The sequence below is a fragment of the Canis lupus genome, chromosome 29 (assembly GCF_003254725.2).
Source record: "Canis lupus dingo isolate Sandy chromosome 29, ASM325472v2, whole genome shotgun sequence".
NCBI lineage: Eukaryota > Metazoa > Chordata > Mammalia > Carnivora > Canidae > Canis > Canis lupus.
The window spans coordinates 35,149,236-35,176,823 of record NC_064271.1 but is presented as its reverse complement, the minus strand read 5'-3'; the positions used below and the strand labels follow the sequence as shown (position 1 = coordinate 35,176,823).

The 27,588-nt window shown below is 33.6% G+C and overlaps 1 long non-coding RNA gene across 16 annotated transcripts in view; it reads left to right on the top strand.

Moving 5' to 3' along the window:
* Positions 1 to 27,588, top strand: part of LOC112650732 (uncharacterized) — a 94,118-nt gene that overhangs the window by 39,959 nt on the left and 26,571 nt on the right. For 14 of the 16 annotated variants that reach the window (XR_007407183.1, XR_007407197.1, XR_007407195.1 and 11 more), the window contains 2 exons: positions 578 to 654; positions 744 to 814. This is a non-coding gene — a long non-coding RNA (uncharacterized LOC112650732). Of the gene's footprint in view, positions 1 to 577; positions 655 to 743; positions 815 to 5,239; positions 5,340 to 27,588 lie in introns of all 16 variants that reach the window. The other 2 variants (XR_007407191.1, XR_007407185.1) reach the window with 1 other exon arrangement.

Here is a 27,588-nt window from a genome sequence, read left to right as displayed (position 1 = left end):
AGTAAAGAAATGCATATCAACTTTATTTCATTTACTGTTATGAGTTTTGGGTCCCTCAGTTAATCATATATGATTAATAGGGGCATTTTAAGTAAAAACTACACGTTTAAAATTTACAGCATGATGCTTTGATATCCATATATAGTGAAATGATTACTGCAGTCAAGCTAATTAATATATCCATCTCTTCTCAGAGTTAACTTTTTTAAATGAAAGCACCTGAGATCTAAGCAAATTTCTAGTATACAATACAGTAAGATTAACAATAGCCATCACGCTGTACATTAGCTTTTCGAATTTATTCATCCTACACAATTGCAACTTCACACCTTTTGACCAACATCTCTCATTTCTCCCACCTTTCTACTCTCTGCTTTTGTGAATCAACTTTTATTTAGATTTTCAGATATAAGTGACATCATGCAATACTTTTTCTTTTTTGCATTATTTCATTTGGCATAATGTCCTTGAGTTTCACCCATGTTGTTGCATATGGCAGGATCTCCTTTTTTAAGGCTGAATAATATCGCATTGTATGCATATATCACAATTTCCTTGTCTATTCATTCATCAACAGACCCTTCGGTCACTTCTGTATCTTGGCTATTGTGAATAGAACTGTAGTGGACACGCGAGTGCAGATTTCGCTTCGAGGTACTAATTTCATTTCCCTTGGATATTTACCCAGAAGAGGTATTGCTGGATCATATAGCATTTCTAATAGGATTTTTTTTCTTAAGTAGAAGGAGAAAATGATGACTTCCATTGCAACCCTGAAAAGAAGAAAGGAAGCCAGAAGTGGTTAAATTTGTAGGTAAGACCAGGGACTTGGGAGAGTGCATACCTATTTTTGAGTGATATAGAAAATGATAATTAGTGACAAATTTTGTCAGAGAGACAACATGGTAGAAGTGAAATTGTAGAAGTTTACTTTAGACAGACCTAGGTAAAATCCTTTTCTGGTACAAAGTAGGAAATGCTAAAATGGATTTAAGATGACAGTGTCTGTACTGTGATTGACCTAAGTTTGTAATAAGCATTGAACTGATTCTTACAGTGCCTGGTCCATAGTAAACCCTCAATAAATATCAGCATCATTAATATATGGACAACAGATCTTTGTTAATAAGTTATTACAGTGATAACACATTAAGCAATTCCCACCGAGAATTAAGGTGGAGTTTAGAATGCTGAGCCAGTTCCCCCTTAAAATCCCTCGTCTGTATTTCACACTTTTTTTTTCTTTCTTAAGGTCTATTGAATCAATCAGAGTTCAGGTAACAGAAAGTACTGGAGGCATTCCAAGCAGAAAAAATATTAGGAAGATTAAGTGATTTCAAAATCATTAGATGCCTAAAGAAATAAAAGTCAGAAAGTCACCACTCTTTCTGATTTCAAGAATATATACTACGATAGCTGCAACTTAGAGTTAGGAACAGATTGATTTCTTGACCACTTGATGTCACAGCTTTCCCATACCCATGGATCTGGTAAGATAGAGAAAAACACAAAATCCAGCTACTCTCCCTGCTTGTCCAACTGTACCATCCTTGTAGTCTCCACTTCCTTGACACCTTCAAGTGTGGTACGATTAATCTCATTGAAAGAACCTAAGCTGTATTGAGAGGCCTAGCCATGAAGGAGTGTAGGAAAAACAGTTTTCGATTTCCAATTTCTGTCATTCTTAGGGATGGGGGAATAGAAGACTATAGAAATGAATGCCAAATGGAACAATATCTAGCATGTGAAACATCCCTATGCAGTCATTAGAATGACTAAATTAAGAAGACTAACAGTATAAGTTTTAGGATATGAAGCAAGTGGAATTTTTCATACATTGTTGGTGGAATGTTAAATGGCACAATTTTGGCAAACAGTTTGGCAGTATTGTATAAAGCTAATGACACACTTACCATGCAACCTAATCATTCCACTCCTACATATTTACCCAAGAGAAATAAAATGTGTTTCCATACAAAGACTTGTGAACGACTCATAGCAGATTTATCACAGTAGCTCCAAACTGGAAAACAGCCCAGGTGTAGCAGAATCCATAAGCACATTGTAGAACGTTCATACACTGGAATACCAATCAATAAATATGAGGAATGTGTTGCTCTAATAAGCAATAACATTACTGGATCTCAGAAATCACGAATGAAAATAATCATGAGTAAAATAAACCAAACCCAGAATTATATACTGCATGATTCTATTTATGTGAAATTTTAGACAAGATCAATCCCATCCATGGTTTAGAAAATATTTCAGTGATTATATCTGAGGGTATGGAGGAGATTGATTGGAAATTAACACAAGGGAACTTTTTTGGATGTTGGAAATATTCTATATCATGATTATCATGGTGCTTACATGCGTGTATACATGTGATCATTAAACTCTATATTTAAAATGGTTTCATTTTATCTTATGTAATGTATATCTCAATAATGTTAATTCAGGAACTGTGAAGGATCTGAGGTTTTACCTAACTTTTTCCGAACTCTTAATCAGTTTGGGCTGAGATAACAAATTACCATAGACTGTACAGATTGAACAATAGAAATTTATTTTTTGTGGTTCTGGAAGTTAGGAAATCCAAGATGAAGGTGCTGACAGATCTGGTGTCTGGTGAGGGCTGTCTTCTAGCTTTGCAGATACCATTTTCAGATTGTGTCTTCATGTAGTGGTGATGGGGGGAGAGGTGCAAAGAGAGAGAAAGAATGAGAGAGAGACAAAGCGAGAGCTCTCCTGTTTCTTCTTACAAGAGTACTAATCCTATTCATGAGGTTTCCACATGGGTGAAGGCCTCATGGCCTAATTATCCCCTAAAGGTCTTAATTTCTAATATTTATAAAAAATATAATTTTTTTTGATGGGGAGGAGACACAAACATTCAGGCACTAACAATACATATAAAATCACAAGACACTTAGGTCAGACACAAAGACAGTTTATTAGTCACAGCAAAAGCATCAGCTAGTTGCCAGCTTCATAGCACCAGTTCCTTGAGTTTCAGTCCCCGTAGGGTGATGTGCTGGAAGTTGAATGGTAACTGTACATGCAGAATAAGTAACAGGGGATAAATCCTAGAATTAAAAAACTCTGATTATATATTCAACTGCTGGTAAACTCCTCATCTCATTCTGGAGATAGAGACTTTATCTTTACTCTAGAATGTAAGCAAATCTCCTCCAGGAAGGTCTTTATTGCTCTGAAACATCTCAGGGGAGGGAGATATCTCTAAACTTTACTCTCCTGCAATGTCACCTTATATAAAAATATTTTTAAACTGACTGTAAGTGCCTTTGCTCAGAACATCTAGAAATGTGAGAGATATTTATAGATAATTATTTCCCAACATAAAGTTTATTTTAAAAACTGGCCATAATGATTGACCTGTAATATATTCTGTTAGTTCAATAAAATATTTCAAAGAATATGTACCATTTAAATATGCCAAGCTGAGTTCAAGCCAGTTGTTTGTGCTTCATATTCAGGAAATTCACATTACCTAATTACATTTCCAAATGTCTCAAAATAAAATTTAGATCATTAGAACTTGGGGAATTCATTGAATCGGTCACTAATTTTATAAGAAATTCTCTTTCAATTTATATTATAATTGTTTACGGTTAAAAAAAAAGTCATCATGCATTTAATGTAGAATTTCTCATTCTTTTTGTGTTTATTGCCCCTTGTGGATAAAAGTTATAAATTGGAAGGGAGCATTATTAAACACATGAAAATATTGCAATATTGTTTGCCATACAAAAATTTTTACAAAGCTAATCTTATACACTTTGTATTCATTCAAAGCTGTTTATTTAACTGAATGCATAGCTTGTATCTAGGTTGATGCCTCGTTCTCAGGGCATCGTCCCTAGAGCAGAATTGGATAGTCCAGTTACTGGGAGCTCTTTAAATTGCAAGGACTGTTCTCATGGCAGCGCAAAGCAGCATAGCTTGGATTTAAAAAAAAAAAAAACATGTGGCTAGAGAGTCAGGATTCTTTTCAAATGAGTCAAGGTTCAGAGTTGAGAAGAAAAATTACAAATGCAAATTTACGGATAAGCAAGGATGAAAATTTGGAGATAATATAACAAGTTCATGACTGGTATATATGAGAGGGGAAATAAGCTTTGATTACTGCATAAGGCAAGATGAAAATAAGGGTGCTTAATTTAAGAGTTATTTGGGATAAGATTGTGTGCCTGATGGTCCCCTAAGAAAATAGCTGTCCTAGCTAGGAGGCAAGTAGAACAGCTTTGTGGAATCCCAAAGAATGGACACGAGGCCTAGAGCACAGTGCCAGTGGGGGAAGCAAAATAGGATGTCTGTGCTGATTGCTCTGTCCTTTGGACTTCTGAGGCTGAATTCAGCATGAGTATAGTAAAAAAATTTATCTAAAACATCTGAAGGGGTAGATTGGGAATGTATAAGAGGAAATCGAGACCCTCAGGATTGTTGGAATTCTAGTCGGCATCTTGCTACTTAGAAAATGACACTAGCAGACTCTGGGGGGAGAAGGTATTGAAATCATGGATAAAACATAAACTTGAACAATATCAGAGCTGTTTATTTGACCTTTTTCTGATCTCAATGATTGGGAGCTGTGGATAATAATAATAATAATAATATGGGGAACCTGGGTGGCTCAGTGGTTGAGCATCTGCCTTTGGCTCAGGTTGTGATCCTGGGGTCCTGGGATCGAGTCCTGCATCAGGCTCCTTGTAGAGAGCCTGCTTCTCTCTCTGCCTATATCTCTGCCTCTCTCTGTGTGTCTTTAATGAATAAATAAATAAAATATTAAAAAATCTTTAAATAATAATAATAATAATGATATGAATATAATATTTTCCTGATATTTACCACATTGTGAGTAATTTTCAAACCATTTTATACCTGTCAACTCACCCTAATTATTACAAAATCTTGTCATAGAAGTATTGTTATTATCTTCACTTTATAAATGACTAAACTATGGTACAGAGAGTAAAGAAAAATTCTCATAGCCACAGAAAGAACTAGTAACTGAAATAATCAGTAGATGTTCTGATGTATAAACTCATTGAAAGAATTACTAGTTTATGAGAATCTTTATTTTTTTTTGCGTTTATGAGAATCTTTAAATGATAAAAAATAAAAGTCCCAGCCCAGTTTATATATATGATGTATAAGGTTTGCATTTTATTATATTTTTCTTAAAGATTGATTGATTGATTGATTGATTCCACAGAGAGGGAGTGCAAGTGAGTGCCAGCAGAGTGAGGGGCAGAGGAAGAGGGAGAGGCAGCAGAGAATCCCAAGCAGATCCTGCACTGAGCTTAGAGCCCGAGGTGGGGATCAATCTCACAACTCTAAAATCATGACCCTGAGATCATAACCTGAGCCAAAACCAGGGGTTGAATGCTTAACCAACTAAGCACTCAGGCACCCCTAAAATTTGTATTTTAAATGAGATTCCTTTTCAGAGAAGTAGGAGATTGTCAATGCTTTTTTCTCCTCTGTTCCTGGTAATCTTCTCAAATGGTTTCAGATCAGTTCTATCTAGAGGTGACTGTCAAGGCATTAAACTCAGCCTCTAATTGTTTGACATATAGTTCTAAGACACAGAAAGAACTGTAACAGTGCTAGGTTTCTTTCTTAGCCAGTAACTACTAAAAATTAGGTAGTATTGGGATTTGTTTTGTTTTGTTTTTATTTTTGATGCAGTACTAAGCTAGGCAGTTAGGAGCATGGGCTCTAGAACCAGGCTATTTAGTTCAAATTATGGCTCTAACACTTAAAAATATTTAACTCCTCTATGGCACAAGTTCCTCCCTAGTGCTTCAATATATCTGCTTTAAGGGGATGTCGTGTGGTCTAAATGAGTTGATATAAATATTGCATTTGGAACAGTACCAGATACATAGTAAGCATGCAATAAATATTCAATATTATCATTATTTTTTCTCTTCATATTCTGTGAATGGAAATACCCCTGCTTGGAACAATAAAACTTATGTTTCAAACTTCCTCTTTGAATGTTAAGAATATAATATGATAAGAATTTGAAGAATATCTTTGGAAATTATAGTTTCTTATTAGTCAAATGAAAGGATTATATAAGCTTCTCATTTGGCTTGTTTGTTCTGACTTTGAGGCTGCCTGACTCTTGGAATGCACCCAGGAAAACAATGGATTATATTTATTTCCTAGAAGCACAAAGACTAAATGTGAGCTGATCAGTTCTGTGTGAGCTTCTAGGTGGTCTAGTTTTACCATTTATGTAAAGTAGGCTCCCTTACCAGTAATTCATTTAAAAAAAACACAAGACCTTGTCTGTTAGTAAACTTAGGTATATTGTTGATTGTCTCTTCTTTAGGTGGCTAGTGGTTAAGTAAACCAATCCTTTATTGGATGAGACATCCTTGGACAAAGGCATAGTCAGGTGATGGATAGGCATGCATGAGGGCATTATCTAATAAGTAGACAATGGGAAGGGTCATATGACAAACGGCACTCTCCTCCTTGATCTAAAATCAAGAGAAAGGGGATGCCTGGGTGGCTTAGCAGTTTAGCACCTGCCTTCGGACCAGAGCGTGATTCTGGAGTCCTGGGATCAAGTCCCACGTCGGGCTCCCTGCATGGAGCCTGCTTCTGTCTCTGCCTGTGTCTCTACCTCTCTCTGTCTCTCATGAATAAATAAATAAAATCTTAAAAAATTTTAAATAAAAATAAAACCCAGGGAAAGATGCAGGTTCCAATCCAAGAATAGGTGTTCATGTGCTTTTGACAACTATTGGGCCCATATAGACTTTTCTTTGAAGATTTCAATAACCAATTATTTGTGTTCCCTCTCAAGAAAGGTGTTTAGATTTACTCAGATATACCAGAATTGTTTAGCAAATGCAAATAACTTGGAAAAGCCTAGTGCTGAAGAATCAAAATTAGAAGCACCCATTTTGCAGAGTACCTATACTCCCAGAACAGAACAGTAGCCCAAGTTGACCAAATGAACATGACAATAGAAATACTATACTGAGTGGGGCCTCTGGCTCCATTTATATGATTAAGTCACTCCAAGATTTCCCAACTGTACTAGATGGAAATTTTTGTTTGTTTGTTTTTAATTCAGGGGCCAGTAGGGAAGAAGAAGGCTTTAGCCTTCTCCTCTACTGAATGGAGATTTTCCCAAAATACCAAAGACTATGGTCAGAAAGAACAATAATATACCACATGACATAACTGAATTAAAGCATTTAAATCTGCAGAGGATTGAAACAAAGTCAGAATCACCTCTAAAAGTAGATGAGATGTTAATAAGAGGACTATAATAGATAAAAGGATAATAGGATAAGAACAAGCCGGCTCGTTTTTTTTTTCCAAATCAAATCAAGACTATATCAATTTATAAAACCATATATAATCAATGAACATTATCAAACTAGGTAATTTAGTTTAAAAAATAAAGCAACCCCAAATACTCATGCCCCCAAAATTTGTTTATTTACTTGATTAGCAAACGAATTGGAAAATTGTTACCGTGTCATTTTTATTGCACGTTACTTAGATACAGCCAAGTAATGGCATTGGCACTCACCTGGACATCTTCTGCAATCTACCCTCGGCCCTGGTGAACAGACAGGGTTAAGCACTGAGGACACTTGCTCTTTAATGCCCAATATAGCAAAGTTCTTGGACCACTAATTCCTAATGATTTCGCAGTGTAACTGAGCATAAGTAATTGACTGAGAGATCAGTATTAGCTTTGGGCTTCTCTACTATTTCTCTTATAACTATTTTTCTTGAAGTAAAGTAAAATAATGGGGATAATCTTATATACAAATTAAGCAAATCAGTTGTACACGTGAAAGAACTACTTTGGGATTCTATTGTATTGAAGACCCTGAGTCATTATCAGGAGTGACAAATAACTATATTTGTTGTTAGAAATACACTGCTTTGTGGGTTAGATCTGAGTTGATCTGGCTCCTGTAGGTGGGTGATTGATCTGTCTCTCCAGTTGGTAATCAAATCATTGAATCTCTGAGTCTCATTAAGCATTCCATCAGCCATAAGCATGGATAAAGAATGCCAAGATCTAACATCAGAGATCTAACTTATTGCTATCAAATGAGTTAGAACCAGGCTTTTGGCCACTTAAAATATTTACACAACTTAGAAATAAGACATGCTCAATATATTGTATGGAGACATACTGCTCTCTAGTTAAGTTGGTTAATTCTTGGAAAACACATTTCTTGGAAGATGTAAATATGCTATTTTTTTTAGTGCAGTATTACTCTTACACATAATGGATCACAAAATTCTGGCTCAGCAGCCCTTTTCTACCTTTGTCTAGACCTAACTAAGTTAATGGAGCTACTCTACCTTCTTATCGCTTTCCTCTGTTTTCTTCTCCAGTCTCTATCTGTGTTTTGTGTTCTGATTTACCATTTATCCTTAGCTTAGGAACTTTCTAAATATAAATTTGTTTGCTTTTCAAATTTAATGTGATTCATATAACAGAAAAAGTTAATAGAAAAACGTGGACCTGAGACTATTTGCATTTTTCATAAAACTACATGTAATCGCAACTATTTGAGAGGAGGTATAATTTTAATAAGCTTAAAGTAAATATAAAGTGGTATGTACTTCTAATGTATGCATAGCCCTATTCTTTTGAAGCATATTATATAAATTGAACTAAGTAAAAAAAATTCTGACATAGAAAAAATGTGAAATATACAATATCGGAGGAGGTTGTTTGGTTATTCAAATTAAATCCAAAGGTGTGTAGCATTTGCTTATGCTTACTATTTTGCAAAGCCTGATTCTTAAATTTCAAAATATGACTAAAGTATGTACCAGATGTCAATGTGATATTTCCATTTAGAAGCAAAAATTTCTACTGACCATAATAATCTCTTTTCTTATGAATACCTCCTTGGGCCCAATATCTTAGAACTTGGCAAACCATATTTACAACCACAGAGGGTCAAGTATTTTGGAAATAAAATTAGTCAGTCTACGGCTTATTTATTTATCTATTTGGCTTATTTATTTATTATGGAAATAAAATTAGTCTAGGTCTATAGCTTATTAAATCATTCTCCCTTTTCAATACAGGATACTTCTCTGGATACTTAAAATCTCACACTGTAGTGTATCTCAGTATTACTAATAGGTGGAATGAACATGTGAATATACAGTGAATCTCAAAAAATAAAATGGAAACCCTAAAAATAATATTTATATTACTTGACTTTACTTGTGTACTCTATGTATACAATAAAAATGTTTATTGCATTATATAAGATGTATTGCTATATAACTGATTATATTACAGCTTTCTTTGGTTAACAAATTTTGTTCACCTTGATTTACTAAAGTGATTTCAAAGTTCTTGTTAACACATGAACATACAAACTCTCTATGTGCTCGTTCTGCAAATGCTTATGATAGAAGTGTTGGTATTTCCAGTAGATCAATGGAATCTGGTAGAAAAGAAATCCATGTTATAGATGCTTTGCCAATTAAAATAAAGAAATTAATGAGCTAAAACATAAGAAAGGCTCGGAGTGAGCTGTAGAAAAGAAATTACATGATTATTATTCCTTTTAGAAAAGAAATTACATGATTATTTACAATATATTATAATTATGCAATATATAAATTGTGAAAAAGGTGTTATCTGGAAATTTGGTAGGATCATAACTTACTGTATATTTATTATATAATATTTTATAAAAATAAAACTGAAACCAAATAATATACCTATTAATATATTGAGGCTGGAAAAAAAAAGGAGTATCTTAAAATGTGGAGGAAATCTGCCAGAATGGTTAAATGTGTTCAAATTCTATCACCTTAAGAGTAGTTGAACTCAATTCAAAAATAATTTTTTTAAAGATTTTATTTGTTTATTTGAGAGACAGAGAGAGAGGCAGAGACATAAGAAAAGGGAGAAGCAGGCTATCTGTGGGGAGACCAATGTGGGACTCGATCCCAGGGCCCGGGGATCCTGCCCTGGGCTGCAGGCACATACTCAACCACTGAGTTACTCAGGCATCCCCAAAAATAAAATTGTTGATAATAGGAAAATACTTTGAAGAATTTTATGACTCCAAATTAAGTAGCTATAAGTTAAAACGAAGATCTATATCTATATATCTATATCATCTATATCTATATCTATGTCTATATTTATATCTATATCTATCTTAGATATACATATAGGAAGAAGGGTTACTAAGATGCAAATCCAGAATTGTACTAATTTAAAAAAAAAATTCCAGTAAAGTGAAAGCATTCACTTAAGTAAAGTGAAGGTATAGACATTCACAAATAGAAGTGGTTTCAGCCCTACCTGGAGGGCAGAATTAATTCTTAGTGTAGAGTGCCTTAAAAACATTTTAGGAAAAGTAGTCACATAACAAGCACTTTATTGAGTCTGTGATAAGTTTTATAAATTTTGAAATATGCTAGTTGGATGTTTTCGTGTCATATATGCACGGTAACAATCAACAAAACCATCAAACAAAGAAAAGTAATAGGCTAAACCGGGTGACATCATGGAAGGTCTGATTCAATTTTTGTCCTACCCAAAAGAGTTTATGTGGAAGAGAACAGGAGCTACTGCATAAGAAATCAGGGAAAATCAGACACTTATTGCAGGCATTGATTTTTATAGGTATTACTGAGATAATGAAAGTTCTAAAATATAACTGCCAAGATTAATAGTCTGTGAGTTTATCTTGACCCTCAGTTCAGATACCCGTTGTTTTTCTTCTTCTGCTCACAGTGGTCCTACAGTTTGATTCTTACTCAATATCTACTCTACTGTTCAGCACCATCTCTTCCTATATGTTTGAATTTCCACTTCAATCTCTTATGACATCTATGTAATTTTGATATTCAATCAAATTTTAGAAATGTGTATGAAATAGATCAACTTTTCAGATCTTTTTAAGTTTTTTTGTCATCTTAAATTGATGTATCCTTATATTACTTTTGACTACTAAGAGGAAGTGGTTTTAAAGAGTAAAAATAAGAAAGGGGGAAGAAAAAACTGGGCAGTAGACAAGTTCTCAGGTAGAAAAGTATCAATTTCATCCATAGAATTACCTACACTAATTGAATTAAACAGCAAAAGATGACAAAAACCCCTACCACGCACATAAAGAGGGAGGCACACACTTTTTGGCACTTCTAATTCTCCCTTCCAAGTCTTTTCTTATCCTTTGTGGCCTCTCTCCACTCTTTTACCTACCCATCTCCTGGGGCAGGGTAGCTAACATATTAGGTAAACTGGGAAAAAATAAAGTGCGCATGTCAGTCCACTACCCTTTTCTTTTTTATAAGAGCATTTAACTTCTCCATTTCTCTTCCTTTATCAATATGTCAGTATTACTCAGGTAGACTTTTCAGCTCCCTGCCCTACGCTCCTACCTCCATGAAACAGGCCTGCCCTGGTCCAGCATTGTTGTCTTTAGATGGATGAATCTTCCTAATCTGGATTGATTCTCACATTAAACAGTCTCTGTGATGGCAATGTGGTAGAGAAGGAGGTGAGCTCCTCACATTTCCTTCGAGAGAGTCCACTGTGGAGGGCAGAGGTGCCGTATTGCCTCACCTTCTGCCATTGTGCATCTACCACTATGTTCTGGCCAATAAACAAGAATAGCGAGGTCCTAGTTCTCGCCTATTCTAGTCTGACAAGGGATTCCTCAATAGGCATCTTTTCCTTGGGTTCTCCCATCAGTCCAGCTGAGACATTTTTAAAGCAGCTGATTCAGTTTGGATTGTTTCTATTGGCTGCCTGGCCTGCAGCTCATGTTACCATCTTCTTGTCTTTAGTGTCCAATCTGCTGTTAAGCTCATTCTGTGGTGCTTTCATTTCTGAGACTGATTTTTTTTTTTAACCTCTAGAAATTATATATTTAGAATTCCATGGTGTTTAGTTCTCTTTAGAATTCCATGTTGGTTTTTTTATTTTATTATTTACTATCTGTTCCATCACTAATCCCATCTATTTCTCTAAATCCTTGAACATATTTATATTAGATTGCTTGTTTCTTTTCTTAGCTAAATGCCAACACCTATCTCATCTCTGAATCTGTTTTATTGACAGTTTTCTGTCAAGTTTTTCTATTTTTTTTAATCACTAAGTGATTTTATATTTTATGCTGAATACTGGAAATGCTACGTTGTTTAGAGTCTGGACTTTATTGTCTTAAGAGTGCTAAGTATTGATGGGGCAAATTTATTAGTTATTTCCTTTTGATCTTATGTCTTCTTTGTGTTTCAATTTCACAGATTTTCTCTTATTTTTTTCAAAAACTTTTACATTTTTCCTCCATATTTTATTTGGGGTTTTTAATGTGTATATTATGAGAGAGGAATTTAAATTTCTTTTTATAAATAAAATCATTTGTCTCAGCAGCATTATATTATAAGCAAAGTTATAAATCAAAGCAAAGACTATGAGAAAATACTTGTAGTGCATATAAGCACAAGCTTTGTGTTAGAAAGAAGACCTTTAAGAAATTAAAAAAAATGACAACAGAATAATGTACAAAGGTAGGTAGGACATGGAGAACATGATTCAATGGCCACAAACCACTGGAGTCCATGAGAATATGCTCATTCTCACTAGTAATCAAAGTAATACAAATTAAAACAACATTGAATAATTGTTACACATCTGATTTATTTGCATTAATTATAAAATCCAACAATCCTAAATGTTGATGAGAATGTAGAGCATGTCCTAGATACTAAGAGGCAAAATTAGGTTGGTGATTTTAAAAGTAATTTTTTGGGATGCCTCGGTAGCTCTATCAGTTAACCTGTTGCCTTAGGCTCAAGTCACAATCCTGGGATCCTGGGATGGAGCCCCTCATCCAGTTCCCTATTTATCCTACTTCTCCGTCTCCTTCTGAAGTTGCCCCTGCTTGTCCACTCTCTCTGTGCACAAATAAATAAGTAAATTTGTCTCTCAAATAAATAAATAAATCTTAAAAAGTAATTTTCAACATGTAATGAATTTGGAAATACAAAGCCTCTGTAGCAACTAATTATTTTTCTTGGTATCTACTCTAGGAAAATTCTCTACATGTTACAAGGGGGCATGTATAAGAATGTTTTTTTGTTTAGAATAACAAAATGTTGGATATAATCTAAATTCCTAATAACTGGAGAATGAGCAAAAAGTAAACTGTAGTCTATCAATAAATATAAGATAATAGTTATTAACTAAAGTAACTAAAGCTATATGTATTGTCATAATTTTGAACAGTAAAAGAAGTTGCTGGATTTTGTTTATTCTTTGATATATAAGCGTGTATAAGTGCTTAAATATGCAAAGCAACCCAGTTTTCTAAGTATATGAGTGGTAAAAGTACAAAAATAATCTAAGGGATGATGAACTTCTAAATAAGAATGGTGGTTACTTCTAGAGCTATAGAAGAAAAGGAAATAAGCATCAGTAGCGGTTACTATAGTATTTGATCTTATCTGTAATAACTTATTTCTTAAGAAATAACCTGAAACAAATATTACAGTAAAGTTTGGTATATCTTGGTAGTGAGTAGCAGTAGAAACAAATTAATGTTATATTTTTATACCTTACTTTTGAAGTATTGCATAATTTTTAAATGTAGGGAAAAAAAGACAAAAAATTCCACCATGTGAGGGAATTATTTTAGGTGATGAGTCTTCCTTTACTCATGCCCTTGGAGGTCACTATATATTACACCTCTAGGTGAGCCCAACCTTGATTAAAATGGTCTCCAGTGAGATTTGAGGAATACTTGGAAGATATGTCTACCACGGAACATATTTTCCTTCCTACAGTGTCTAGAAAGTCTCTCACTGACTTCTTTCTTAAAGGCATCCTTGGGACAGTGTGTGTTTTAAATTTAGACCTGTAACCTTAATACTTCAAGATGAAGAATAATATTTAGAATGAGTTTATCAGGGTACGTTTTATTTCTCCCTAAAAATAATTTGTGTCCCAGGGTATTTGAAGAGGAGATAGCTAAGTTTAGATAGAGCTTAAAGGAGTAGCAAAAGGTTAATCTGGGCTCTTGTTACCTGTCAGTGGTAAGAAAGCAAGAAGGGAAAAGAATTGTCAGAAGTTGTATTAGAGGACTCTGTTAGAAACCTCAGCCTATCTAAGCAAAATGCTATTTCCCAAGCAGTTTACCTCAGGTCAATCTCTCAAATGGGGGTGAACTCATAAAAAGCCCAGACAATGTTATTTAGCCTTTGTCTGAAGGGCAAGGCCAGTGACTTCTCTCTATGGCTCTGCACCTCATCTGCTCCTGTGGGAGACAGAATTGGGCTCAATATGTAGTTAGAAGAGATTAACAGTTTCATATGTCATCTCCCACTTCTGTGATTACTCACTCGTTCAACCTATATTTTGGAGACGAAAATGATTCTGTCTTTAAAGCTACATCTTTCTACTGCCTTCTGTGTATTTGTTCACTTGTTGTCTATGAGTGAAATTGAGCTATTACTTTTGACCAAGAGTCATGTTAAAGGAATATGACATGGTCACCTGCTTGCACTTTTCACACAATGATTTAAGTTTCTGGAAGTAACCTTTGTCTCACAAATAGTGGAGACTTTAGAGTTAATAATTCCAACCTCCCCTTTAGTTTACAACCCTTTCTCTGAATGATTCAAGGAAAGAAATCATCTTTCTTATTCTCTTTAGTTCCTGGAAAACCCAGGTAGATGCACGTAGTGGATTATGTACCAATTTGGTAGTCTGTAGATGTTTGCTATTTACTTCCTGTCACATAGCAATGATTTAGCCAGTCAATTAAAATCCTTAGTATGGATTTTTTTTTTTTTTTTTAAGAACAGGCTGCCTTTTGCACAAAGATATTATGAGATATATATTATGGCTTGGCTTATTATCAGTGTGGATAGTGCATGAGCCAAACCATCTCTCCCAAACATCTTAAAAACTTCATAAATAAAATTTAATGAATACTGTGTGAGAGCCATTTCATGTTATGATAGTGTATTGATAGCACCTCTTCCTAAATGCATGGTCAGTTATATCACATTGCAACTTAAAATCAGCCAAGCCACATGAAAACCATTAAACACTATAATTTAGGACTTTTGTCTCTCCCCTGGAATGCTAGTTGTTAAATGGTTAAATGTGACCCTATTTTGACTTTCAGGTTGCAGTAATCCTAAAAATATGGATTATACTTATATAAATATATTAGCACATTATAGGACCCTGGAAGTTAGTCAATGAAGAGGATAACCTCATTTGTGTTATGTATAACCACATCTTCAATGTCTACCTATCCAAATAAGTCCTTGATACATTTATATTAGTCTCTGATTTTGATTTATTCGATTCAAAGTTACCATGACAAATAATATTCACGAAGGGTACTATATGACAAGTGAAATTATAAGGTAGATGCAGTCCCCATCTTTCTTGCCTTTTTTTCCTAAAATGAATCTTTTAGCTGTATTCTCTCAATGTGTTCCTGTGCAATGTCTTGATGCTTTCAGGGTACACCAGGATCTTGCATGTATATTTACATGCAAATATGTATATATTTATTCATAAATATAAATTGTATCAACACAGCAGACACCTGGTGCAAACATCCATACCTCCCTGAACTATGGCAGTAGCTTCTTTGCTATTCTTCCTGTCTCCATTCTTGGCCTTCCCTCAGTCTGTCATACTACATGCAGATCTTATTCTCCTGCTCAAATTTGGCTTCGAGAGCTCTTCCTTTCATTTGAGCCTTCATTCTCCTTCACTTGTCTTCAGTACTCCAGGAATAAGCAAGTATCTGCTCCATTCCACATAGAACTTTCTCCTGATTTTATGTTCTTTGTCCTGATTACTAGATTTTGAATTCCTTTTTTAAATTCAGTTGTCACACATTTATACTTCTCCCAAGACTCTATTCTGCTTCCATTTCATCTTGTATATTCTTCTCATTATAATTACACTTATCTTTCACTGACATTGTTGATTTACATGTTTTTGTTTTCTTTGGACCTATAAGCTCCTTGAGAACTGGGACATAGTTTTTTTCTGTTTTTTTTTGTTTGTTTGTTTTTGTTTTTTTCTGTTTTTAATCTTTGTGTTGTCCACATATGGATCAAGTCCATACTCTTAACTGAAAATGGGAATACTATGGCATTTACCTCAAGGTTGTTTTAAAAGTTAAATGGACTAAAACAAATGAAGCATTTAGAATAGTGCCTGATGTATACTCACACATGGGAAGGCTCAATATTAAAAGATTTTCTCAAATTTACTTAAATTTTCGATTCAAACTCCTAAAGAATTTTCAGAGGCTTTCAATAAGCTGACCCCAAAATTCATATGAAGGATAAAGTTTCAAGAATCATCAAGAATTTATGAAGAATTGCAAAAAGGGAATTTAACTCTAGGTAAAAATTATTAAAGAAAAAATTATAGTAAATTAAATTCAGGTGGTATGTGCACAGGACTGTAGACTACCACAATAGAATACATAATTAAAAAATAGATCTGACAACATGAAATATAACATCAGTGGGAAACTGGTGGACTATTCAATAAATGGTCTTGATTAGAACAATTGAATATTTATGTAAAGGTAAATTTTTTCTCATATCCCAATCAAATCTTGATAAATCAAATATCCAAATGTGAAAAGAAAAAACAAAACATTAGCAAAATAAATATATGTGAAACTTAAACTGCTGGAGAAATATTTCTTTAATGATGATAGTATTACCACCACAACTACTACTAACAATTATAATAATCACGAAGGCTCTTTGGAAGAACTGTTTCCTTGTTTTAAGGCCTTGTTTTAAGCACCTGACATGTGCTAAGGAATTCAATCCTCATAATGACCTTAGAAGTAAATTTTATTACCAATTCTATCTCCAGATGAAGAAATAGCATTTAACTCGCAAAAAACATTTCCCCAATATATGGCAGAGGTAGGTTTTTATCCTGGCAGGTTGTCTCCTGAGTCCATGCTCTTTAATCGCTATTATATACCAATGACAAGTAACAAAGGAAAATATGAACCAATTTGATTTCATTAAAATTAAAAATATTTGAATAGCAGCAACCATAACAAGATGCAAATTAAGAAAATATGCAGTATCATATATTAAATAAAAAGCCTTACGTATCAATAAAAAAATGACAAAAAGAGGCAAAAAATATGAACATGCAAATCACGGGAAAGAAAACCTTCGTATCCAACAAACATATGATCAGTTTTCCTAATGGTAAGATAATTTGAATTAAAACCACAAAGAGATACCACTTCAAGCCCAAGTTAGCACTATATTTTGGCAAAGATTGGGAAGAAGTAGCAAATTAATATGCAGTGCTGGTGGGAGTGTAAATTGATAGAACAACTTTGGAGAGCAACTGTCACTACCTAGTGAAATTGAAGATATGCATAATCTACAAATTTTATTTCTAAATGTTTATAGAGAGAAATGTGTCCTCATTTACACAAGACAATGTGTCTAAATGTGTTATTAAAACAATATTTTAAGAGTCTTAAAAGTGTAAACACCCCAACTATCCCTTAATAAAATAAGCTGTAATTTCTTCAGTTTGGAATGCATACTAATTAATATAAATGAGATATATCTACATATTTAATATGATAAAAAAGCAAACTGCAAAAAGATGCATATGGCATGATATCATTTATATACATTTTAAACCATGTAAATAGTTTTAAATATAAAACATTCATGAACATGATATATACAATTCATAATAGTGTTTTCTTTTATTGATGGAGAAAAATTGGAAGGGCAGGGCTTTAGCTACATCAGTTCTATTTACTTCTAAATAAAAGTTTTCAAGTAAATATTGCAAAATTCTAATATCTGTTAAATCTGGGTGATAGGTATATGGGAGCTGTCACACTATTTTATAAAGTTTTGTACTTTCATATTATTTAATGCACTTTGTTTTATACTTTAGTGTGCTTTTGATATTCACTATTAACATTTTAGAAACAACCTAAAATACCACCTGCCTTCCCCCCATCCCAGAAAACAAAAGGATACCAGTGGGCTGATACAATGTTTTCCTCATCTTCTGTGGCAGAGGCATTCAGGCTGGAAAAATGTTGCTTTATCACTGCTAGTACCTTCTCGTCCATTACTGTATGTGAACTACCATTCATTAATTTTCTTAAAAAAATATTTGTTGAGAGTATGCTACTTTCCAGACATCCCAGTAGTTTGTAGTGTTTGACTTATTAGAGTTTTAAACAATGTTTTATTCATGTGGATATAATGCAATATCAAGGGAAGAATCTACTAAGTATAGCTTAAAGGCAAGACTTTTCCTCCCAAGTTTTTGTATTTTCATTGGAGTCTTGGGGACAATTTCTATTAGAGACTGTACTACAAAACTCCATAAGCCCCTACCACTGTCTGCCACAAAAACTCATTATTTGTTGTTCCCAGACTCAGTTAAGGAGGACTTTTACCCTTAATACATTTATTTGTTACAAATACAGAGAAAATTTAGTATGTTTTTAGATTAAGAAAGAAAAACTTATGATGTGCCATCATGAAATAGAAAATCAATTTCTCACTGGAATGTCAAGGGTAATGTCAGAGAATTTGACTCCTAGGCCATTCAAAACTCAAGTGATGTTGTAGACTTGGTTCCCTGGAAATGCTCTTGGGCAATATACAAATCCAAAAAAAAAAAAAAAAAAGGAATTCAGAAAATGGCAAAGGGAGAAGTTGATCAGCAGTGCTTTTACAACTGAGGCCTTAGCCAGTCATAATTGCATATGCTAAGGCTGGCGTGTCATTTCAAAATGTCCCAAATTTATGTGTTCTCTCATCAGCCAGTCATTGGCCATGGCCACCTTCTGGGATGAGGTGTAACCTTGAGCAAGTTACTTCCTTATGACCAAGGGAAAATTCATGAAGGAAGTAGCTGTTGAGCTGCCAGGTATGTAGGAATTGTGTGCATTGCCATGAACAGAAAGTCTGAGTGGAGCACTGTTTTTTCACCCTAATGATTTCCATGTTCATGCCTTCCCTATCTTTGATCTCTTCAAGAGATAGGAATTTGAGTGGGTGAGACATTCAGCAAAGAAGCAAGGCTCAAGGGTGATTTAAAAAATGTTTTGTAGATTTCATGGAAATAAGATAAATGAGTTCAAAGGTTTGTTTTTAAAACCTCATCAGAATACTCATCAGTATAGCCACATCAAGCGACTGCTTCGACATGATTATCCTAAACTGCCACTTTGAAGTGTCCCATATCCATATAAGATATTTCACAAAGAATACAGACTCCGATGGCAGCACAGTGGTGTGGAGAACAAGGACATGTTATTGAATATAGATGTTAAATTTGATTAATTTTTCCCGATTCTCTGTTGAACTACCTGAACTTTATGATAAAATTTCCACCCTTTGATTATCAGATGCAATTTTTCTGATGGACTTTCTCCAAGAGTTTAACACTATTTCTATTTCTTTTTGAAATGAACAAAGTATTTATAGAATAAATGGATGAGCTTTCATAGGTGACAAGACCACATGTCTAGATTTATTTTAATTTGAAAATTTCCAAATATTGATCAGATACTAGCTTCCTGATTATAAATTTTTTTATTGGAATTAATGTCTACTGAAATGAAACACCTGCAGACACTTATATTTGATGAACTGGTATAGATTCCTAAGGAGTTAGGAATTTTAAGTTAATTTGTTCAAATTAGTGATTCTGTGATTCTAAGGCTAGAACGTGGACTAAAGGAAAAAGCATTCATTTTGAAATCAGACAGGCTTACATTAGATTTTGAACATACCACTTATTAACACTTTGTGACATTGGGCAAGCCACTTACATATGCCACAAGTTCCTTATTTGTAAAATTTGGATGATTATAAGCCATTTTATGGTTTTTAATAATATACAATACCTGGCATAGAAAAAAGACTCAATAAATACCAAGTGTCTTCCTTTTATGAACAATTTAGTTAAAAGTCAGTTGAGATTGCACCATCAACATTTGGAAATTAAAAATTGTGTTTGCTATTTAATATGTCACATGTTGATAACCTTTTTGTTGACCCAGGAAAGAGTGACTTGTCAAAGAAAGGTTCCATGCAAATTTTTCACTTAATTTAATTAAAACAATAAAATACATCCACTGTAGATCTTTGGCAAGGTGGTAGTTACATAGGTAGTACTAAAGTCAATGAATGTAGATATTGTCAAAGCAAGAAATGTGCTATGAAAAGTTAAATAGACAAGGAAGACTTTATTCAAGGCTGCTTCAGTAGGGCACAGAGACCAGAACACAGTGTGAATTCAATTCCACTGAAAGAAAAAAAAAAAAGCAAGATGATTTTTAAGCTCTATGGTGAGAGGAAGAATACAGGCTAGCTGTGTTGTTCATTGGCTTTACACCAAAGAAAAGTAAGTTTTCTAGTATTTTTTTTTTTTAATCACTAGAGGTAGTTTTACAACCAGGAGCAAAACATGCACCAAAGGTAGGGTTCTACTCTCCCACAGAGACTGCAAAATGGGGATGCTCTTCCCCTTGATGTCTACACTTCAAAGGGTCCCAAGTCCTGAGAATAACATTCCTAGGTTATAAAACTGGCAAGAGGCTTAAAAAAAAAAAAGTTTACATCTTAAAGAGGCAAAGAAAAATCTACGGCTGCAAGTTTTCTAAAATAAGTGCTTTAAGAAATGAGAAGTCAGGCCAAAAGTCAGGAAAAAGCCAGTCTAAAGTTTAGTCAAGCTTAAAGAAATGTAAAAAGTGGCCTTGATCAATATATATAGAAAGTGGTCTTTGAGAAATGTCCACACAAGTCCTGAAAGTGCAATTCCATATCAGCAAATTTAAAGAAATGGTTTTAAAAATCTCATAGCTTGCACATGTTACTCACTGCACTTTTGTAATTCTCAGACCTGTTCCTTTAATAGTGCATATTAAGAGGAAGTGGGAATCACACTGTATTATTTTATCCGTATCTTTATTTCCTAAGTATGGCTGCAATACTTATATTCTATTAGGAATGGCTCTGGTAATTATTTTAAATGGCAAAAGAAAGTTGATCAGTGATTGCATGTTAAAATATAAATGAAAGCTAAATTGTTTTTTCAAAATAAATTGAAAGACATTTCAACTTTTGATCTTCTTTCTCTAAGTAGGGATAAGAGATACAAAAAATAAATAGAAAAAAGTGAAACAACCATGGAAAAAATATGTATTAGTTTTCCAGGAAATGCTGTGTGTTAAGACAGATTATCTTCATGGTATCTGAATTACTTAATTTGGGGGGTGCACTGGATCCCTTGATATCAAAAACAGCTAACTGAGGCACCGAGCAAAAACATACAAAATCATATAGTATATTTTCTAAGTTGACAATAACTTCTAAGGATTATCATAAATAATGTGGACTTTTACCTTAAAAGAAGATAAACATATTTATATATATTACAGAGCATGGGAACATATATAGAAAATGAAATCGATATACATAACAGAGGCATGCAAGGAGGAAAATGGAGAATAATTCATTTAAAACGCATTCAGATTATCCAAACACTGCTGTGTTAATTCTTTAATATCAGTAATGTGGTAAATTGTGAATTCTTATAATAAAACCAAACTAGAAATCTTAGATCTTTTAGGATTTTTAAGGATTTGGGAATAAATGAATTCCATGGTGCTAAATATGTCATTACAGTAAGTTATTTTCCTTTTGCAATCTTAGAAGCAAAGGTAACTTTCAAAACAGCTTTATTGTAAAATCACAGACCTTATCCTCTTAAGGCTGAAATGATGAAGGAATTGAGATTCTTGGCAAAATAATTTTAGATCAATGAGTGATATAGTTAATAATGAAATGAGAACGATGAGATTTTATAGCCAGAAAGGAATCATGACAGTGAGAGGAGCGGCCATGTCTATTTTTTATGCTGAGTGGTAAAATGAAACATTGAGAACTTACTATAGGGCTTTTGAACATTTTCCTGAGATCTATTTCTCTTTCCTTTCTTTTGCTCTTGACCTTTCACTCATGTTATTAAACCCACATTGAATGCGTCCAAACTTACTCTTCTCCCTAAAGAACATGTTATGTTGTCCCCATCACTTGACTGTCCTTTTGACTATCACAGCCATTTCCTTATATGGAAAAGAAATCAAGAGAAGAAAAGAACAAAGGAAATCTGCCATTATCAAACTAGAAAAATAGAGATAATTATAGAAAATCCCAATAAAGTGATACTTTATTGCTATTAGAAGCTCTGACAAATTTCCTGTTGCTTTATAAAAACACTTTCATTTAAGTGTTTGAAATGCACATGTCATTCACTATGCAAATAAACCCATATAGTAATAAAAAATATATATAGTAATAAGATCAAGAAACAAAATAAAATGCCAGGACCCAAAAGCCTCCTTCTAGAACTACCTCTATGATTTCTAATGGTATACATTAATTTTGTTTGTTTTTGAACCACGCTTATTTACGTCTGGTTTCTTTCAATCACTTAACATGATGCTTTTTGGGTTCATCTATATTAATAAGAATTACTGTAAACCATTCATCCCCATTTTTAGTAGATTGTCCAATGGTGTGAACATGAAAATGTATTTATCCTTTCAACCATTGATGTGGTTTTAGGTGTTTCCAGTATGAACTATGACAAATATTATCACCATGAACATTCTAGCCCATGTCTTTTGGTTACATATGTACACATATATGTTACGTTGGGTCACATGGCATGTACACGTTCTGCAGTAGTAAAAAGGGGTTTTCCAAAGCAGTTTTACTGATTTGTATTTGCATTGGAATCTGACAATTTCAGTTACTCCACATACTTGTACAACATATTTTTTAGTTTTTTAGTCTTTTAAAAACCTTAGCCATTATGAGAAAGGTGCAGTAAGATGTCATTCTGATTTTCATATTCATTTCCCTGATGACTGCCTTTACACATGTCTATTAGCCATTTGTGTATCTTCTTTTATGAAATATCTTTCAAGCTCTTTGTCTATTTTTTCTCCTGGGTTGTTACTCTAAGGTGTATAGGACAATGATTTGACTTAAATCATTATGAAATGATTACTACAGTAGGTTTAGTTAACATCTATCATCTCATATTGATACACACACATGCACACACACACACATTGTGTGTATGAATTGAGGTAGGGAGAGGGAGAGAATCTCATATTTAACTGATACCTGGCTTACTTGTTGCTTAAGAATGATCCTGGAGTCCTGGGATCAAGTCGCACATTGGGCTCCTTGCATAGAGCCTGATTCTCCCTCTGCCTGTGTCTCTGCCTGTGTCTCTGCCTCTCTTTCTGTGTCTCTCAGGAATAAATAAATAAAATCTTTAAAAAAAAATCCTGATTTCAATTCATTTAGATGAATACCCAGAATTAGGGTTGTTGAATAATATTGTAGTTCTATTTTAAGATGTTTGAGGAGCCTTTGTATTGTTTTCCAAAATGGCAACACCAATTTATATTGTCATCAAGAGTGTATCAGGGTTTCCTTTTCTTCATCCTCGCCAGCATTTGTTTTCTTTTATTTTTTAATAATAGGTATCCTAACAAGTGTAAGGTGATATCTCATGAAGTTTTGATTCACATTTTACTGATAGTGATACTGAGAACCATGTAACTGTTGGCCATTTGTATGTCTTCCTTAGAGGAATATCTATTCAGCTCCTTCGCTCCTTTCAAAATTGGGTTATTAGATATTTTGCTATTGAGTTGCCTGTGTTCCTTACATATTTTGGATATTAATCTCTTATCGTTTTTTTTAAATATTTTTTTATTTTTTAAGATTTTATTTGAGAGTGTACTCACGAAAGAGAGTACAAGCAGTGGGGCGAGGGAGAGGGAACAGCAGACTCCTTGCTAAAAGCAAGGAGTCCAATGCAGGGCTGGGTCCCAGGACCCCAGGATCATGACTGAGCTGAGGGTAGACACTTAACTGACTGAGTCATCCAGGTGCCCCTAATTAGCTTTATATTATAATTTTCGTTTCAACTGTCAAACAGATTAGGACATTCAAGAAGAGAAGGAAAGTGTTATACTTAGTCATATTTGTTATTACTGTATTTTTCCTCCTTCTTGATGTTTCAAGTCTCCTATTATCATTTCCTTTCTGTTTAGAACTTTAATTCTTCTCTTAGGGTAGATTAGCTGGCAACATATTCTAGTTTCTTTCATTTGAGAAAGGATGTGGTTTTCAAATACTTTTTCCCCCATTCTCTCAGTTGATTTTCCATTTTGTTGATGGTTTCCTTTGCTGGGCAGAAGCTGTTTAATTTGATGCATCCCTGTTTGTCTAGTTGGTTTCTGTTGCCTTTGCTTTTGATATCATACTCAAAAAAAAAAAATCTTGCCAAGACCAGATCCAAGAGATATACAATTTCAGGTCGTAGCATTTAAGTTTTTAATCTATTTAGAGTTGATTTAGGTGTATGGTGTAAGATAGTGATCCGATTTTATTCTTTCACTTGTATCCAGTTTTCACAACACCATTTATTGATGAGACAATTCTTTTCTGTTTTGTATTTTTGGTACACTTGTCAAAGATGGTCTGATTGGATATGTGTAGGTTTCTTTCTGGACTTTTTATTCCATTGGTCCATATGTTTATTTTTATGCCCATACCATACTGTTTTGATTACCATATGTTTGTAATATAATTTAAAGTCAGGGAATCTTATGTCTCTGGCTTAGTTCTTGCTTAAGAATATTGGTTTGGTTATCCAGGATCTTTTCAGGTTTATATGAATTTTAGGTTAGCTTTTCTTTTTTTTCTTTTTCTGCAAAATGCCTTTGAAATTTTGATAGGGATTACACTGATTTAGATTTAGATTTGCTTTAGATTGCTTTGGATAGTATGGCCATTTCAGCAACATTTATTCTTCTAATTCATAAACCTGAGAGATCTTTCCATTTATCTGTGTCTTTTTTAACCTCTTTCATCAATGTTTTATACTTTTCAGTGTATAGATTTTTTTTACCTTCTTAAATGTATTCTTTTTTTTCTTTTCACTTAAATGTATTCTTAAGTATTTTATTCTTTTTGGTGTTAATGTAAATGAAATATTCATGTCTATTTCTTTTTAAAATAGTTTGTTAGTGTATAGAAGCACAAGGGCTCTTTACATGTTGATTTTATATCCAGCTACTTTACTGACTTCAGTGGCTAATTCTAACAGTTTTCTGGTGGTGTCTTTGGTTTTTTCTGTCTCCTTCCTTCCTGCCTGCCTTCTTTCCTTCCTTCCTTCCTTCCTTCCTTCCTTCCTTCCTTCCTTCCTTCTTTCCTTTCTTTTTTTTTTTTTATGTTTTCTTATATAAGACCATGCTATCCACAAACAGAGGCAATTTTATTTATTTATTTCCAGTCTGTATGCCTTTTATTTATTTTCTTGCCTAATTATTTAGCTAGGACTTCCATTACTATGTTGAATAAAAGTAATGAGAGTGGACATCCAGAAAAGCTCTGCTTTTCCCCTTTCTGCATAATGTTAATTGTGGGCTTGTCATATGTGGCTTTTATTGTGTTGAAGTTTATTCTATTTATTTATTTATGTATTTATGTATTTATTTTTGAGAGAAAGAAATTGTGAGTATGAGTTGAGGCAGGGAGAGGGAGAGAATCTCATACTGGCTTTGCACTGAGTGTGGAGCCCAATGGAGGGCTCAGTCTCATGACTCTGAGATTACTACCTGAGCCCAAACTAAGAGTAGGTTGCTTAACTGACTGAGTCACCCAGGTGCCCTGACATATATTCCTTCTATACCCAATTTCTTGAAAATGTTTATCATGAAAGAGTTTTGAATTTTGTCAAATACTTTCTTGGTATCTATTGAGATGGTCATATGATTTTCTCCTTCATTATGCTAATGTGTATCACATTTATTGATTTCAGTATGTTGAACCATTTTTGCACCCTAGCAATGAATCCCGCTTGATCATGGTATATCATTTTAAAAAAAAATGTTTCTTTATTCATGAGGGACACAGAAAGAGAGAGTCAGAGACATAGGTAAAGGAAGAAGCAGACTCCATGCAGGGAGCCCGATGTGGGACTCGATTCCCGAACTCTAGGGTCACACCCTGAGCCAAAGGCAGACACTCAACTGCTGAGCCACCCAGGCATTTCTGGTATATCATTTTTCTAATGTGCTGTTGAATAAGTATTTATGGAGGATATTTACATTTATATTGATCAGGCATATTGGTTTCTAGATTTCTTGTAGTATTCTACAAGATTCTGTCTGGCCTTATAAAAGAAGTTTGGAAATATTCCCTCCTTTTCAATTTTTTGAAAGAGATTGAAAAGAGTTTTAATTAATTCTTTTTACATATTTGATAGAATTAACCAGTGAAGTCATCTGGACCTGGGTTTTAAATTTTTTTTTAATTATTTTATTTTATTTTTTTTGTTTTGGGAAAGTTTTTTGATTACTGCCTATCTTCTTATTAGAAATTGGTCTTTTCCAGTTTTCTATTTTTTTCATGATTCAGTCTTGGTAGGCTGTATGTTTCTAGGAGTCAATCCATTTCATTTAGTTTCTTTTCTAATCTATTGGCATATAATTGTTTATAGTAGTCTTATGATCCTATGTCTTTCTGTGGTATTAATTGTAAATTCTCCTCTTTCATTTTTTGTTTTCTCTATTTTTTTAAGGTAGCTAAAAGTTTGTTAATTTTCTTTATCTGTTCAAAAAACCAACTTTATTTCATTTACCTCTATTAATGATTTTATTTTAGTCTCTGATTTATTTGGCTTCAATTTTTATGATTTCCTTTTTCTAATTTTGTTTTTAGTTTTCTCATTGCTTTCTAGTTTCTAGATGTGTAAAATTAGGTTGTTTGAGATCTTTTTTTTTTAATGTAATCTTTTATTGCTATAAACTTAGGACTTTCAAAACTGCTTTTTCTGTATCTCTTAAATTTTGGTATGTTGTATTCCATCTTTTTTTGTTTCAATATATTTTTTTTATTCTCCTCGTGATTTTTTCCTTCACCCATTGGTTGTTTCAGTGTATTGTTGTTTAACTTCCACATACTTGTGAATTTTCCAATTTTCCTGTTGTTATTAATTGCTAGTTCATGCCATTGTAGACTGAAAAGATACTTGATATAGTTCAGTTTCTTAAATTTTTAAAGAGTTGTCTTATTATGATCTATCTTGGAGAATGTTCCATGTGCACTTGAGAAATATGTGTATTTTGCTGCTTTTGGATAGAAAGGTTTGTATGTCTGTTAGGTTCATTTGTAGTGTTGTTCAACTCCACTGTTTCCTTATTGATTTTCTGTCTGGATGATCTATCCATTGTTTAGAGTGGAATAGTAAAGTCTCCTACTGTACCTTTGTACTCCTAGGGTTTTTAATTTTAATTTATCCTTATATCCTATTCTTTTAATTAGAGTATTTTTTCCAATTACTTTTAATTTAGTTATCTATGTATTGGAACTATATTGTTACTTCACTAGTAATCTGCATTTAGCCCATCTTTTATGTTTTCTTTCTTTCTTTATTTTTTTTGC